Source organism: Oncorhynchus mykiss, chromosome 17 (genome assembly GCF_013265735.2).
Source record: "Oncorhynchus mykiss isolate Arlee chromosome 17, USDA_OmykA_1.1, whole genome shotgun sequence".
Lineage (NCBI taxonomy): Eukaryota > Metazoa > Chordata > Actinopteri > Salmoniformes > Salmonidae > Oncorhynchus > Oncorhynchus mykiss.
Window position 1 is genome coordinate 46,709,096 of NC_048581.1, and position 14,173 is coordinate 46,723,268.

Below are 14,173 nucleotides of genomic sequence, written 5' to 3' on the forward strand. Positions count from 1 at the left end.
TGATTCCGGCACTTTCCACGATTGCGCAGCCACGCATCATCTCTATTCCTAGATCATCACAAAGAGAAAGTATCTCACATAACATGGTCAGCTTGAAGAGTAACCTCTGAAAAGGAGACTTGTCTTTTGGGATTCAGGTTAGAACCATATCTGTATCTGGACTAAATGGTTTCTCGCAAGTCTTTTCAGAAATGTGCATATGTAATGTTCTGTACAGTCACTGTTAATTCCTGTACACTGCTAATGAGATTGATTGTGCCCGTGTATGTCTGTACAGTATCAGCCAAGTGTGTGTATCTGTGGTGGGCAGTAATATTTGCTGTGTAATACAGTATATTTCATATATATATATATATATTGTACCTCACATGAGACTCGTTTTAAGACAATGCAGTTAGTCCATTTTAATGAGTTATCGGACTCCACAAAGATTATTCAGCAATGTGCACGGTCACCGTAGTTGAGTCTACAGTAATAGGCACTGAAGACATCTCTGACAATTCTAAATACAATTATTATTTCAGGATTTTGTCAAATGAAGGATAACATTATACAAGGCAAAAGCTTCAGTTCTATAGCATGAACAAGCATTACACAGCATTATTCTAAGCGTGGTCAGAGAGGGAGGGAGAGAAAGAATCCACGGCTTGAGCCATGGCCCATAGCTCCTGGGAGAGGGAGGGAGAGAAGGAATCCACGGCTTGAGCCATGGCCCATAGCTCCTGGGAGAGGGAGAAAGAATCCACGGCTTGAGCCATGGCCCATAGCTCCTGCGAGAGGGAGAGAGAGAGAATACACGGCTTGAGCCATGGCCCATAGCTCCTGGGAGAGGGAGGGAGAGAAAGAATCCACGGCTTGAGCCATGGCCCATAGGTCCTGGGAGAGGGTGAGAATCCACGGCTTGAGCCATGGCCCATAGCTCCTGCGAGAGGGAGAGAGAGAAAGAATCCATGGCTTGAGCCATGGCCCATAGCTCCTGGGAGAGGGAGAGAGAGAAATAATCCACGGCTTGAGCCATGGCCCATAGCTCCTGCGAGAGGGAGAGAGAGAAAGAATCCACGGCTTGAGCCATGGCCCATAGCTCCTGCGAGAGGGAGAGAGAGAAACAATCCACGGCTTGAGCCATGACCCATAGCTCCTGGGAGAGGGAGAGAGAGAAAGAATCCACAGCTTGAGCCATGGCCCATAGCTCCTGGGAGAGGGAGAGAGAGAAAGAATCCACGGCTTGAGCCATGGCCCATAGCTCCTGGGAGAGGGAGAAAGAATCCACGGCTTGAGCCATGGCCCATAGCTCCTGCGAGAGGGAGAGAGAGAAAGAATCACGGCTTGAGCCATGGCCCATAGCTCCTGCGAGAGGGAGAGAGAGAAAGAATCCACGGCTTGAGCCATGGCCCATAGCTCCTGCGAGAGGGAGAGAGAGAAAGAATCCACGGCTTGAGCCATGGCCCATAGCTCCTGCGAGAGGGAGAGAGAGAAAGAATCCACGGCTTGAGCCATGGCCCATAGCTCCTGCGAGAGGGAGAGAGCGTGTACTGTAGGTGTCTCACCACAGCAAGTCAGGAACATAAGAGAAAGAATAATGAATCTAAGACCCTTTTTATATAGGTTGTTTGGATTCAAAAACGGGGGTTGTTGAGCAATAGTATTACTGTAAAGTTAACCTCCAATCAGATATCAGACCTACATGATGTCCCCTCTGCTTCTCAGAGGTGTGACAATGGGGATTGGTAAGTCCGACACAGAGGAGGCTGAATTCCTAAGACAACACAGAGGAGGCTGAATTCCTAAGACAACACAGAGGAGGCTGAATTCCTAAGACAACACAGAGGAGGCTGAATTCCTACGACAACACAGAGGAGGCTGAATTCCTACGACAACACAGAGGCTGAATTCCTACGACAACACAGAGGAGGCTGAATTCCTACGACAACACAGAGGAGGCTGAATTCCTACGACAACACAGGGGAGGCTGAATTCCTACGACAACACAGGGGAGGCTGAATTCCTACGACAACACAGAGGAGGCTGAATTCCTACGACAACACAGGGGTGATTCTTGCATACAGTTGATAATAATAGTCGCTTCGGGCGCTGGGATGCTCTAAATATCCCATGAACATACAGTGATGTGTACCACACCTTTTGTCACCGGTAGCTTCCGCCTGTATGACAGATCATTCACACCACCTCTGTATAATTTGTGCATCTCTCTCTTTTTGTCACGCTCCCTTTCACACTCTCTCTCTCTGCTCCTCTATTTCCAGGGAGTGAGGATGAGAACTGGAAGTGGATGGAAACCCCCGAGTCCCTTTTCGTGGTTCAAAGTCCCGCTTTTCATTTTTTTTTTCTTCCTCGCTCACTCGCTCCGCTCTCATCCGCTCTACTCCTGTGCTCCCCTGCACGTCGCTCGCTTATTAAGTCGTTACTCTCTCTTTCTCCTTTATTTTTTCCCCCTTCTCTTCCCGCCACGATCCGTCTCTCGCCTGTCGAAGGGGTGTCGTTTCGCAGCTTAATGAGAATACCTCAGCCGTTCCACCTAATAGATCTGCCAAAAAATAACGGGGGGGAGAGAGGGAAAAAACTACACACGTGTGTGTGTGTGTGTGTGTGTGTGTGTGTGTGTGTACATGCATACATACACATGCACACAGGCAAACACACACACTGTGCGGCTCTAGCGTGTCTCTCCATCAGATGCGAGCCCCGTGAAGGTCAGGTTGTAGTTAAAGATGAGACTGCCCGCTGAGCTGTTTTACCACAAACATGTCCTCTAAAAACCCCCTAGGTGTGTTGCCCTTATATTGACCCTGTTGTCTCTCTGTTGTGTCTATGTTCGGCAAATTTCCCAGAGCTTTGATTCTTTGGCTAAGTTCAGAAGGCTCGTCTGTGTCCTTGTCGAATAACATACTACCTCAATAGCTAACCTCGATAGGAAAATTAACGCAAAGATTAGGTGCGCACCGCTCGGGTTAGGCTCGGGTGGAACAGAGGTACAAGCGATTCCATCCCCGTCTCTGATGCGACGCCTGCGACAATAGGAGCTCAACGCCTGACTAAAGATGCCGTATTGATGTCTTGGGGCCAAGCTACGAAGCATGTCAACGGCGCTCATGGGGGATCTAGACGGGCAGTCGGTGACACCATGCTCCCCGGGGAACCCCCCCCCCTCTGTCAAAGCCGCAACACACTCCCCCGTGTCCCCCAACATCGTCCCCAAGTCCCGCCACTTTGATGACCTAGGTGTCACCGTCTCTTCCCCCGAAGGTTTTCAACTAATTTATTTCATAATTTAATATATTATGTTAACACCCCCCCCCCCTTCTTATCTGTATTCCACCACATCAGATACCTAATTAATTATGGATCAGATTGGTCTTTAACAAAAAAAATGAAGACAGTCTCCTCATTATTTATGCACAATGTTTTCGTTGCGTTATTTATTAACATCCTGTCAGTTTCTCGCCTAAGAACTTATTAATTTATATACGTGCACACTCTCTCTCGCTTTAATCTACTCAAATCTCTTGTTGTCTCATTATATGCATTTGGCCGGTGTTAAAAAGGGTGTTTTTCTCACACCTGTGAGGCGCAGATCATTTTATCCGCCGACACTTGTTTTCCCTCCACCGTCAACATGGTGAGAGTGTGGACCTATCAGCTGAAGTCTCAACGCACGTTGATGGGAGAGGCGAAATGTATCTCAGACGTCTGCCCGGGGTTTCATGCTTCCAACTTTTGGCTGAAAATATGATTAGGCGTCTAGGAGTGAGACGGGACATTTGTCTTGTGCTGGAAGAATTGCGGCTTTTAGAATGGTCTAATTAATGAAGCGTTTGCCGTTTGAAACGGAAAGGAAGTCAACTGCGTATGCATTCAAAAGTGTGACGGGCCTTGATTAAGGTCTTTCGGACAAACACTCGGTGGCCAGTTTATTAGGTACACCCATCTAGTACCAGGCTGGACCCCCCCCCCTTGTCTCCAGAACAGCCTGACTTCTTCGGGGTGTGGATTCTACTATGTTGGTCCATGCCGACGCGCTACGGCTTCACACAGTTGCTGCAGATAGGAAGGCACAAGGTACATTGATGCTGCGAACAGCCCCGTTCTATCTCACCCCAAAGATGCTCTATATGGTTTGGTCAGCAACAATGTTCAGATGCACCATGGCATTCAATATTTTTTCAAACAGTATTTTAGGGACCTAATGTTATGCCATGAAAACATTCCCCACACCAGTACACGACCACACCAGCCTATACTATTAACAGCAGGCAGGATGAGTCCATGGACTCATGCTGCTTACGCCATATCCAAGATCCAAGATGGCATAGCAGTCAGACGTCCTTTGTCGTCGTCTTGTCGTGTCCAATGTATATATATATATTTACATCTTTCTTCGCATATCTTTTATATATTTTCTTTTCCAAAAACTCAACTTCAAAACACTCTCTTGCAACCCGCCTCACCAATTAAAAAAATAAATAATAATATTATTTACCTCATCTGACATCCACAATAGAAGCTAGCCAGGAGCTAGCTAGAAGCTAGCCAGTTTACTGGCTAATGTTAGTATTCAGCTAACTAAGGTTTGTGGTCATCAGCTATCCTTTAGCTCGAAAAGATAGCGGCAGTTTTGTACAACGCGACTCAGACCAGAACATACCGGACCTATTTTTCTCTCCATATCCCTGGATTTCAACTTCAAGCTCTGCATATTTACACCTGGATCTCACAGCTAGCTAACTGCTATCCGTGTGACTATTGGCTTACGTCGATCCCGGAGCAAACATCAATTATTCCGGAGCTAGCCAGCTGAAGAGTTCCATCAGCCACTCCTTGGCTACAATCACCTATCCAGACCCATTTTACTGCCGATGCGGAGCCCCACCGGGCCTTCACGACTGGACTACCGACGTTATCTGCCCGAGGGAGTTATCCAACTGACCCATACGTCGCGACGTTACCTGAACGCCCATCTGCGGCCAGCGAATCGTTAGCCGTCTTATCGACTGTTTTCTGAATAGGTCTATCGGACAATTTTTCTTGGGTCACTATAACTATATCTATTTTGCCAGTTGGATTGATCCCCTCTACCACACGGAACCCCACTAATCTACCAACGGAAACGCACGAGGTGGCTAAAAACAGACCTCCATCCTCAGCCAGCTTGCTACCCATGGCCCGGCTAGCTGTCTGAATCGCCGTGACCCCAACCAACCTCACTACTCACTGGACCCTTATGATCACTCGACTAAGCATACCTCTCAATGTCAATATGCCTTGTCCATTGCTATACTGGTTAGTGTTTATTGGCTTATTTCACTGTAGAGCCTCTAGCCCTGCTCATTATACCTTCTCCAACCTTTCAGTTCCACCACCCACACATGTGATGACATCACCTGGTTTCAATGACGTTTCTAGTGACAATATCTCTCTCATCATCACTCAATACCTAGGTTTACCTTCACTGTATTCACATCCTACCATACCTTTGTCTGTACATTATACCTTGAAGCTATAGTTATCGCCCCCCAGAAACCTCATTTTACTCTGTGTTCCGGACGTTCTAGACGACCAATTCTCATAGCTTTTAGCTGTACCCTTATCCTACTCCTCCTCTGTTCCTCTGGTGATGTAGAGGTGAATCCAGGCCCTGCCGTGCCTAGTTCCACTCCTATTCCCCAGGTGCTCTCTTTTGATGACTTCTGTAACCGTAATAGCCTTGGTTTCATGCATGTTAACATTAGAAGCCTTGTTTCATTCACTGATTTAGCACACTCTGCCAACCCGGATGTTCTAGCCGTGTCTGAATCCTGGCTTAGGAAGACCACCAAAAATTCTGAAATATTCATCCCAAACTACAAAATTTTCAGACAAGATAGAATGGCCAAAGGGGGCGGTGTTGCAATCTACTGCAAAGATAGCCTGCAGAGTTCTGTCCTACTATCCAGGTCTCTACCCAAACAATTTGAACTTCTACTTTTAAAAATCCACCTCTCTAAAAACAAGTCTCTCACCGTTGCCGCCTGCTATAGACCACCCTCTGCCCCCAGTTGTGCTCTGGACACCATATGTGAACTGATTGCCCCCCATCTATCTTCAGAGCTCGTGCTGCTAGGTGACCAAAACTGGAACATGCTTAACACCCCAGCCATCCTACAATCTAAGCTTGATGCCCTCAATCTCACACAAATTATCAATGAACCTACCAGGTACCACCCCAAAGCTGTAAACACAGGCACCCTCATAGATATCATCCTAACCAACTTGCACTTTTAAATACACCTCTGCTGTTTTCAACCAAGATCTTAGCGATCACTGCCTCATTGCCTGCATCCGGTCAAACGACCTCCACTCATCACTTTCAAACGCTCCCTGAAACACTTCAGCGAGCAGGCCTTTATAATTGACCTGGCCGGGGTATCCTGGAAGGATATTGATCTCATCCCGTCAGTAGAGGATGCCCCATTCAAGAAATTTAGAACAAGGAACAGATATAGCCCTTGGTTCTCTCCAGACCTGACTGCACTTAACCAACACAAAAACATCCTATGGCGTTCTGCATTAGCATCGAACAGCCCCCGTGATCTGCAACTTTTTAGGGAAGCTAGAAATCAATATACACAGGCAGTTAGAAAAGCCAAGGCTAGCTTTTTCAAGCAGAAATTTGCTTCCTGCAACACAAACTCCAAAAAGTTCTGGGACACTAAAGTCCATGGAGAATAAGAACACCACCTCCCAGCTGCCCACTGCACTGAGGCTAGGAAACACTGTCACCACCGATAAATCCACTATAATTGAGAATTTCAATAAGCATTTTTCTACGGCTGGCCATGCTTTCCACCTGACTACCCCTACCCCGGTCAACAGCACTGCACCCCCACAGCAACTCGCCCAAGCCTTCCCCATTTCTCCTTCTCCCAAATACAGTCAGCTGATGTTCTGAATGAGCTGCAAAATCTGGACCCCTACTAATCAGCCGGGCTAGACAATCTGGATCCTTTCTTTCTAAAATTATCTGCCGAAATTGTTGCAACCCCTATTACTTGCCAGTGGCAACCTCTTTCGTGTCGTCTGAGATTCCCAAAGATTGGAAAGCAGCTGCGGTCATCCCCCTCTTCAAAGTGGGGGACACTCTTGACCCAAACTGCTACAGACCTATATCTATCCTACCCTGCCTTTCTAAAGGCTTTGAAAGCCAAGTCAACAAACAGATTACCGACCATTTCGAATCCCACCGCACCTTCTCCGCAATGCAATCTGGTTTCAGAGCTGGTCGTGGGTGCACCTCAGCCAAGCTCAATGTCCTAAACGATATCTTAACCACCATTGATAAGAAACAATACTGTGCAGCCGTATTCATTGACCTGGCCAAGGCTTTCGACTCTGTCAATCACCACATCCTCATCGGCAGACTCGATAGCCTTGGTTCTCAAATTATTGCCTCGCCTGGTTCACCAACTACTTCTCTGATAGAGTTCAGTGTGTCAAATCGGAGGGCCTGTAGTCCGGGCCTCTGGCAGTCTCTATGGGGGTGCCACAGGGTTCAATTCTTGGACCGACTCTCTTCTCTGTATACATCAATAATGTCGCTCTTGCTGCTGGTGAGTCTCTGATCCACCTCTACGCAGATGACACCATTCTGTATACTTCTGGCCCTTCTTTGGACACTGTGTTAACCCTCCAGATGAGCTTCAATGCCATACAACTCTCCTTCCGTGGCCTCCAATTGCTCTTAAATACAAGTAAAACTAAATGCATGATCTTCAACCGATCGCTGCATGCACCTGCCCGCCTGTCCAGCATCACCACTCTGGACGGTTCTGACTTAGAATATGTGGACAACTACAAATACCTAGGTGTCTGGTTAGACTGTAAACTCTCCTTCCAGACTCACATCAAACATCTCCAATCCAAAGTTAAATCTAGAATTGGCTTCCTATTTCGCAACAAAGCACCCTTCAGTCATGCTGCCAAACATACCCATACCCTGACCATCCTACCGATCCTCGACTTCGGCGATGTCATTTACAAAATAGCCTCTAATACCCTACTCAATAAATTGGATGCTGTCTATCACAGTGCCATCCGTTTTGTCACCAAAGCCCAATATACTGCCCACCACTGCGATCTGTACGCTCTCGTTGGCTGGCCCTCGCTTCATACTCGTCGCCAAACCCACTGACTCCAGGTCATCTACAAGACCCTGCTAGGTAAAGTCCCCCCTTATCTCAGCTCGCCGGTCACCATAGCAGCACCCACCTGTAGCACGCGCTCCAACAGGTATATCTCTCTGGTCACCCCCAAAACCAATTCTTCCTTTGGCCGCCTCTTCTTCCAGTTCTCTGCTTTTTTTGCCTTTACCTCCCTTATCTCACCTCATTTGCTCACATTGTATATATACTTATTTTTCTACTGTATTATTGACTGTGTGTTTGTTTTACTCCATGTGTAACTCTGTGTTGTTGTATGTGTCGAACTGCTTTGCTTTATCTTGGCCAGGTCGCACTTGTGAATGAGAAGTTGTTCTCAACTTGCCTAACTGGTTAAATAGATGGTGAAATAAATAAAAATAAATAAAAAATATCCTGACTCCATCACAGGAACCGGGATTCATCAGACCAGGCAATGTGTTTTTTTTCACTCCTCAATTGACCCGTGTTGGTGATCGCCTTCCCCACTGGACCCGCCTCTTGTTTTCAGCTGATAGGAGTGGAAAACCAGTTTGGTCGTCTGCTGCAATAGCCCATCTGGGACAAGGATCGACTAGAGTTGTGCGTTCCTGAGATGCTGTTCTCCACGCCACTGTTGCACTGCTCCGTTATTTTGTCTGTTTGTGGCCCGCCTGCTTTACATAACAAGCAACGGCCACGTGACTCACTGTAGAAGCAATCCAGTTTTGTAAAACAAATAAACTGGCCAAAGAGTGTTTGACATGCATACAAGGGAATCCTTTTGTATGTGGACTTCATCTCCCACAATGCCCCTCTTCTTCCAGCCTGTCTAAGCCATTGGCGGCAAAGCCCCCAAGCCAACAGTTAAGTAAAACAAACAAGTGGGCTAGGGGGAAGGCCCGTTCAGTCTGCCATAGAACAGGGAAAGGGAACTTGGACATCCCAGAAACACCACACATACACACACACACACACACATTTGTCTGTTTTTAGCCCAATTCAATCGCGCAGTGTGTTTTGAGCTTGCTTTGGACCAAGCTGTGGGTGTTTACTTTCTCCAGAATCGTTTTTTCCGGCAGCTGTGTAGGTTTGCCAGGAGGGACAGTCATTGAAAGTGGAATGAGAGTCTATTTTGGCTAAAAGAGAGTGTGTATATGTGATGATCAGAAAGTCTCATTGTCTGGCAACCGTGCAATGCGATCCCCGGGGATCCGTCTTAGTGCCTTTTACTCTAAAGCTTAGGGGGTTTGTGGGAAGAGAAACGCTGTAGCCAGTCTCTCTGTGGGTAGCCACCAACCTCCCTCAGACGTTTCTTATAGTGCCAGCTTACCTGGCACTTCTCTTGCACCCACGTGCACACACTTCTTCCCCCAGCCTGTGTTCATGGAAACAGCCCGGATGATGAACTCACAACTCGTGTAGAAACCGCTAGTTCCGTTTCAACTGTGAAATAAATAAAAATCTGAGCTTCAAAAGAATCCCCTGGTGAAATATGGTTCCATTGTAGTCTGCAGTTTGTAGCCCTAATGCAAGCTTTGAACTGTTTTGACACCTGTCAGAGATGTTGATGAAATAAGGTGCCTCGGTCTCTCGCTCTGGTGATGCTTTGATCATGTTTTGGAGTAATGCGACAGCGGCTTCTCGAGAGAATGGGGACAATGTTCAATGTGACGCGATTTACAGAACTCCATGATTGCCATTTGGAAATCTTACTGAAAGCAGTGCACTGGGGTTGCTGGCGTACAGTGTCTTAAGTTTGGATGCTCCGCCAGTAGTGGAACAGTAGTTGAGTAGTGTGTTGACACGTGAAACAAAGATTAACGTATAACTTTATCCTTTAACTCTTTGGGAAGGCGAATCGGTCACAAAGTCACGAGACAAATGAATACAATATATGTTTTGCTATGACGTTAGCACCTAGCACGTTTTGTTAGACACTTTAATAATGTTTACACATTTTGCACTACTCATCTCATGTGTGCAGTTGTGTATATACTGTATTTTATTCTAATGTATTTTAGTCTATGCTGCTCCTACGTTGCTTGTCCAAATATTTATGTATTCATTCCTTTACTTTGGATTTGTGTTTATTGTTGTGAAATTGTTAGATTACTTGTTAGATACTACTGCACTGTTGGAGCTAGAAACACAAGCATTTTGCTACACCCGCAATAACATCTGCTGAACGTGTGTAGGTGACCAAATAAAATGTTATTTGATTTGATTTAGACTCAACATTGGCATTTTTTAATTGAATGTAAATATAACATTGTCCCGCTGTAAAAAGTGACACAATATCAAACAACAGACCGAATATACAAATGCATGGCTATTTTAAAGTTTTATTGCCGTTGCAATTGCTGTTTGTGCTTGGAAAGTGAGAGCGCTCATTTTCTCCGTTTCAGAATTCGAGACTTCAAATGTCATTATATGACTCGATCGAGCTCCCCACTTAAATTTCCATCCACGTCCGAGGCTGCAGGCAATTCATTAACTGCGAGATGCGTGAAACGGACCCCGGTTGATAGCGTGAAATGGACCCCGGTTGATAGCGTGAAACGGACCCCGGTTGATAGCGTGAAACGGACCCCGGTTGTTAGCGTGAAACGGACCCCGGTTGTTAGCGTGAAACGGACCCCGGTTGATAGCGTGAAACGGACCCCGGTTGTTAGCGTGAAACGGACCCCGGTTGTTAGCGTGAAACGGACCCCGGTTGTTAGCGTGAAACGGACCCCGGTTGTTAGCGTGAAACGGACCCCGGTTGATAGCGTGAAACGGACCCCGGTTGATAGCGTGAAACGGACCCCGGTTGATAGCGTGAAACGGACCCCGGTTGTTAGCGTGAAACGGACCCCGGTTGTTAGCGTGAAACGGACCCCGGTTGTTAGCGTGAAACGGACCCCGGTTGATAGCGTGAAACGGACCCCGGTTGTTAGCGTGAAACGTATCCATCGCTCTGACTTTGATACAGGGGGAGAGAGAGAAGTCAGAATGCAGTTCTGCTCCCCTCTTTCTCAGTCTTTTTCCCCTACAATCTCTCCCTCTGCCCCATCATCCTACCCGCCACCATCTCCCCTCTGTCCCTCCAACCGCCTACCTCCCTGCTTGTCAGGGTGTTGTCACCAGACTGGTGTTCTCGCCATTGTAATGCCGTGCTCGTTATCAGTTCAGTGTCGGGGTGGGTTCAGATGTTGGAGGAGGCTTATAAGCAAATGAACAAACGCACCATTGTCTGGCGGGCTGGGGGAACACTGTTGCACTAATGCACAGCAGGACCGCTTACTGTTACTGCATGGTCAGGGTTTTCTTCTGGATCAAAAAAAGGGGGCTTAGGTGGTGGGTGTGGCATGATGGGGCGTGGCATGATGGGGCGTGGCATGGGGTGCGGCAGGTCGGCGTGGCTGAGTGTTAGAGAACATTTTAGAGCAGGGGACGGACAGCTGGCGGCCCGCGGAGTCTCAACTTAATGTGGAGTTAGAATAGTCGAAGACACACGCCGCAATTTTAAAATGTTGTTGTGCATCAGCAGTTTTCCCTCTTGATATTTCAGTCATGGACAGTCAATTCGTTAGCCCATGTCAGCAAAACATTTTTAGATTTGGTAAATTAGTCTAGCCAGCTATCTAAACTTGCAGTAATCATGGTCAGATTACTGACCAGGGGGCCCCCATTGATTTTGTTAGTCACTCGCACTCAGATATCATATTCAAAATTGCCAACATTTCTTTCCACCCCATGGCAAAAAGTGTAGAATTGCAGGGAATTAACTCACTCCGCTGTCAAGGGGGGGAAGCCAAAATGTTTTGCTCAGAAGGTGGGGTCCCCTAACAAAATGTAAATTATGGCCCCCGAAAGGCTAGGGTTGGCTCTGACTGCATGTGTGGGTATGGATATGGGTACGCAGAGCCGTGAGCCACTGTGGCCCCTCAATATGAGGTTAAAGTTGCCCATCCCTGTTTTAGAGGCCCCCATCTTGGCAGTGTATATACATTTGTAAGCCAATTTTACTGCAATTCTATGCGTTTTATTTTATTATTATTATATTTTTTAAATGGACTTTTATTTTATTGATTGTTAGTTCTCAAAGATGATATTATATAAAATATATAGGTCCATTATCTATTCTATTTACTTTATCTGGTTTTAGTCGTTGAAGTTTACACTGAAAGCGTTTTTCCATCCAAAAAAAAATCTGTCTCTCTCTCTCTCTCTTTCTGTCCGTATGCACACAAAATAAACATATATTTTTTTACACTGTTTAGACAGCGGCCCGTCCAAGGATTTCAATGGCAAGAAAATCCCTGATGTTGCTTCTCAGGCTTCCAGTCTAAGCTCACATCCACTACAAAGACCATGGTGCTGGCATATGGAGCAGCAAGGGGAACTGCCCCTCCCGACCTTCTGGCTCTGCTCAAACCCTACACCCCAACCCGAGCACTCCGTTCTGCCGCCTCTGGTCTCTTGGCTGTCCCACTCCTATTAGAGATCAGCTCCTGCTCAGCCCAGTCAAAGCCCCTCTCTGTCCTGATACCCCAATGGTGGATACCAGGTTCCCCCCTGATGCTAGGACAGCGGAGTCCCTGTACATCTTCCAAAAACATCTGAAACCGTACCTCTTCAAACAGTATCTTAAATAAGATATGTCATTCTAACCCCCCATCCCCCTCCCCCATTATCTTATATTTTCCTACTAGCACTAACTTTACTTTTCTTTATTGAGGAAAAAAATGACAGCTTGGTGAGACAATCTTAAGAGGATGCAGTAACTGTAAGTCACTGAATAAGAGCATCTCCTAAATGACCCAAATGTCAATGGCGTACTATAGTGGAGGTACTGAATTTGTGGGGTGTGTTGGTACGTTTTCTCATAGCAGCTTACAGTACACTAGCATATCAGGCATAGATGTACAAACCCCAGATGTACTTGGGGTTTGTGTCAGGTGTGTCGGTCGTTTTCTCATCATTTGGTGTGTGTTTGTCGGGCGATTTTGTCAGGAATGGAGCAGGCCGTTTTTAGAATTTTTTCCGATATCAAGCAATACCAGGCTAGTATCAACTGCTATGAAGTTGCCGCCTTCGTTTTTTCTTACCCCTTTTGCGTGCAATTTTTGTTTGTGAAATGTTTATCTGCGTTTGTTAACTGGATGTATTAATAGGCTTTAAAAATAAATAAAAAAATGATAACATGATGATGAGTGAGAGTGAACTGCTTCGATGGCATTGGACTAAAGAATCGGGGCGGGTTCCTCGTTGTGCAACGCTTGTTCTGTTGAGTGGGAGTTGATGATGTAAGCACTCCGCCAAAGCGTGGTATAAACAATGTAATGACTTCATGTGTTCCTTCGCACGAACACACACTTTCTCTGGACCCCCAAGGCTTTACACCCCAGTGATACAAGACAATACACAGAGTGTTACCAGATGGTCTAAGCCATCATCTCATCCCTGGTGAATGTTACAGAATCAATGGACTTTCTGAAACATTGTCACACTAGTTCATTACCAGACAATGGAGTCCACACAAGGACAAACTGCAGTTCATTCTTTTTTTGAAGTCTTGGGGATGTTATGATATCACAAGTGTGGTGCTTTATAAGGTTGGCAGTGGTAACATGGCATGCTGTCTCTGTTGTATAAGTCATACACATGTATGTCATTGTTTTATTTAACTAGGCAAGTCAGTTAAGAACAAATTCTTGTAAATTCTGTTTACAAGGACGGCCTACACAGGCCAAACCCAGGCGACGCTGGGCCAAGTGTGCGCCGCCCTATGGGACTCCCAATCACGACCGGATGTGATACAGCCTGGATTCGAACCAGGGACCGCAGTGACGCCTCTTGCACTTAGGCCACTGCACCACTCGGGAGCCCGAGTGTTACGAGAGTGTTATGTAGAGCCATTATTACTGTTTAATGTACTTTGTTCCAGATCTTTCACTCTTTCTTTCTCATGCGACTCGTTTGAGCATCGTGTCAACTCATAAGCCGACATGATATTG

The 14,173-nt window shown here is 46.5% G+C and overlaps 1 protein-coding gene across 1 annotated transcript in view; it reads left to right on the top strand.

Annotated features, from left to right (window-relative positions):
• LOC110493976 (plexin-A1) overlaps window positions 1-14,173 on the top strand; it is a gene marked incomplete in the record, with an annotated part of 289,525 nt that overhangs the window by 196,418 nt on the left and 78,934 nt on the right.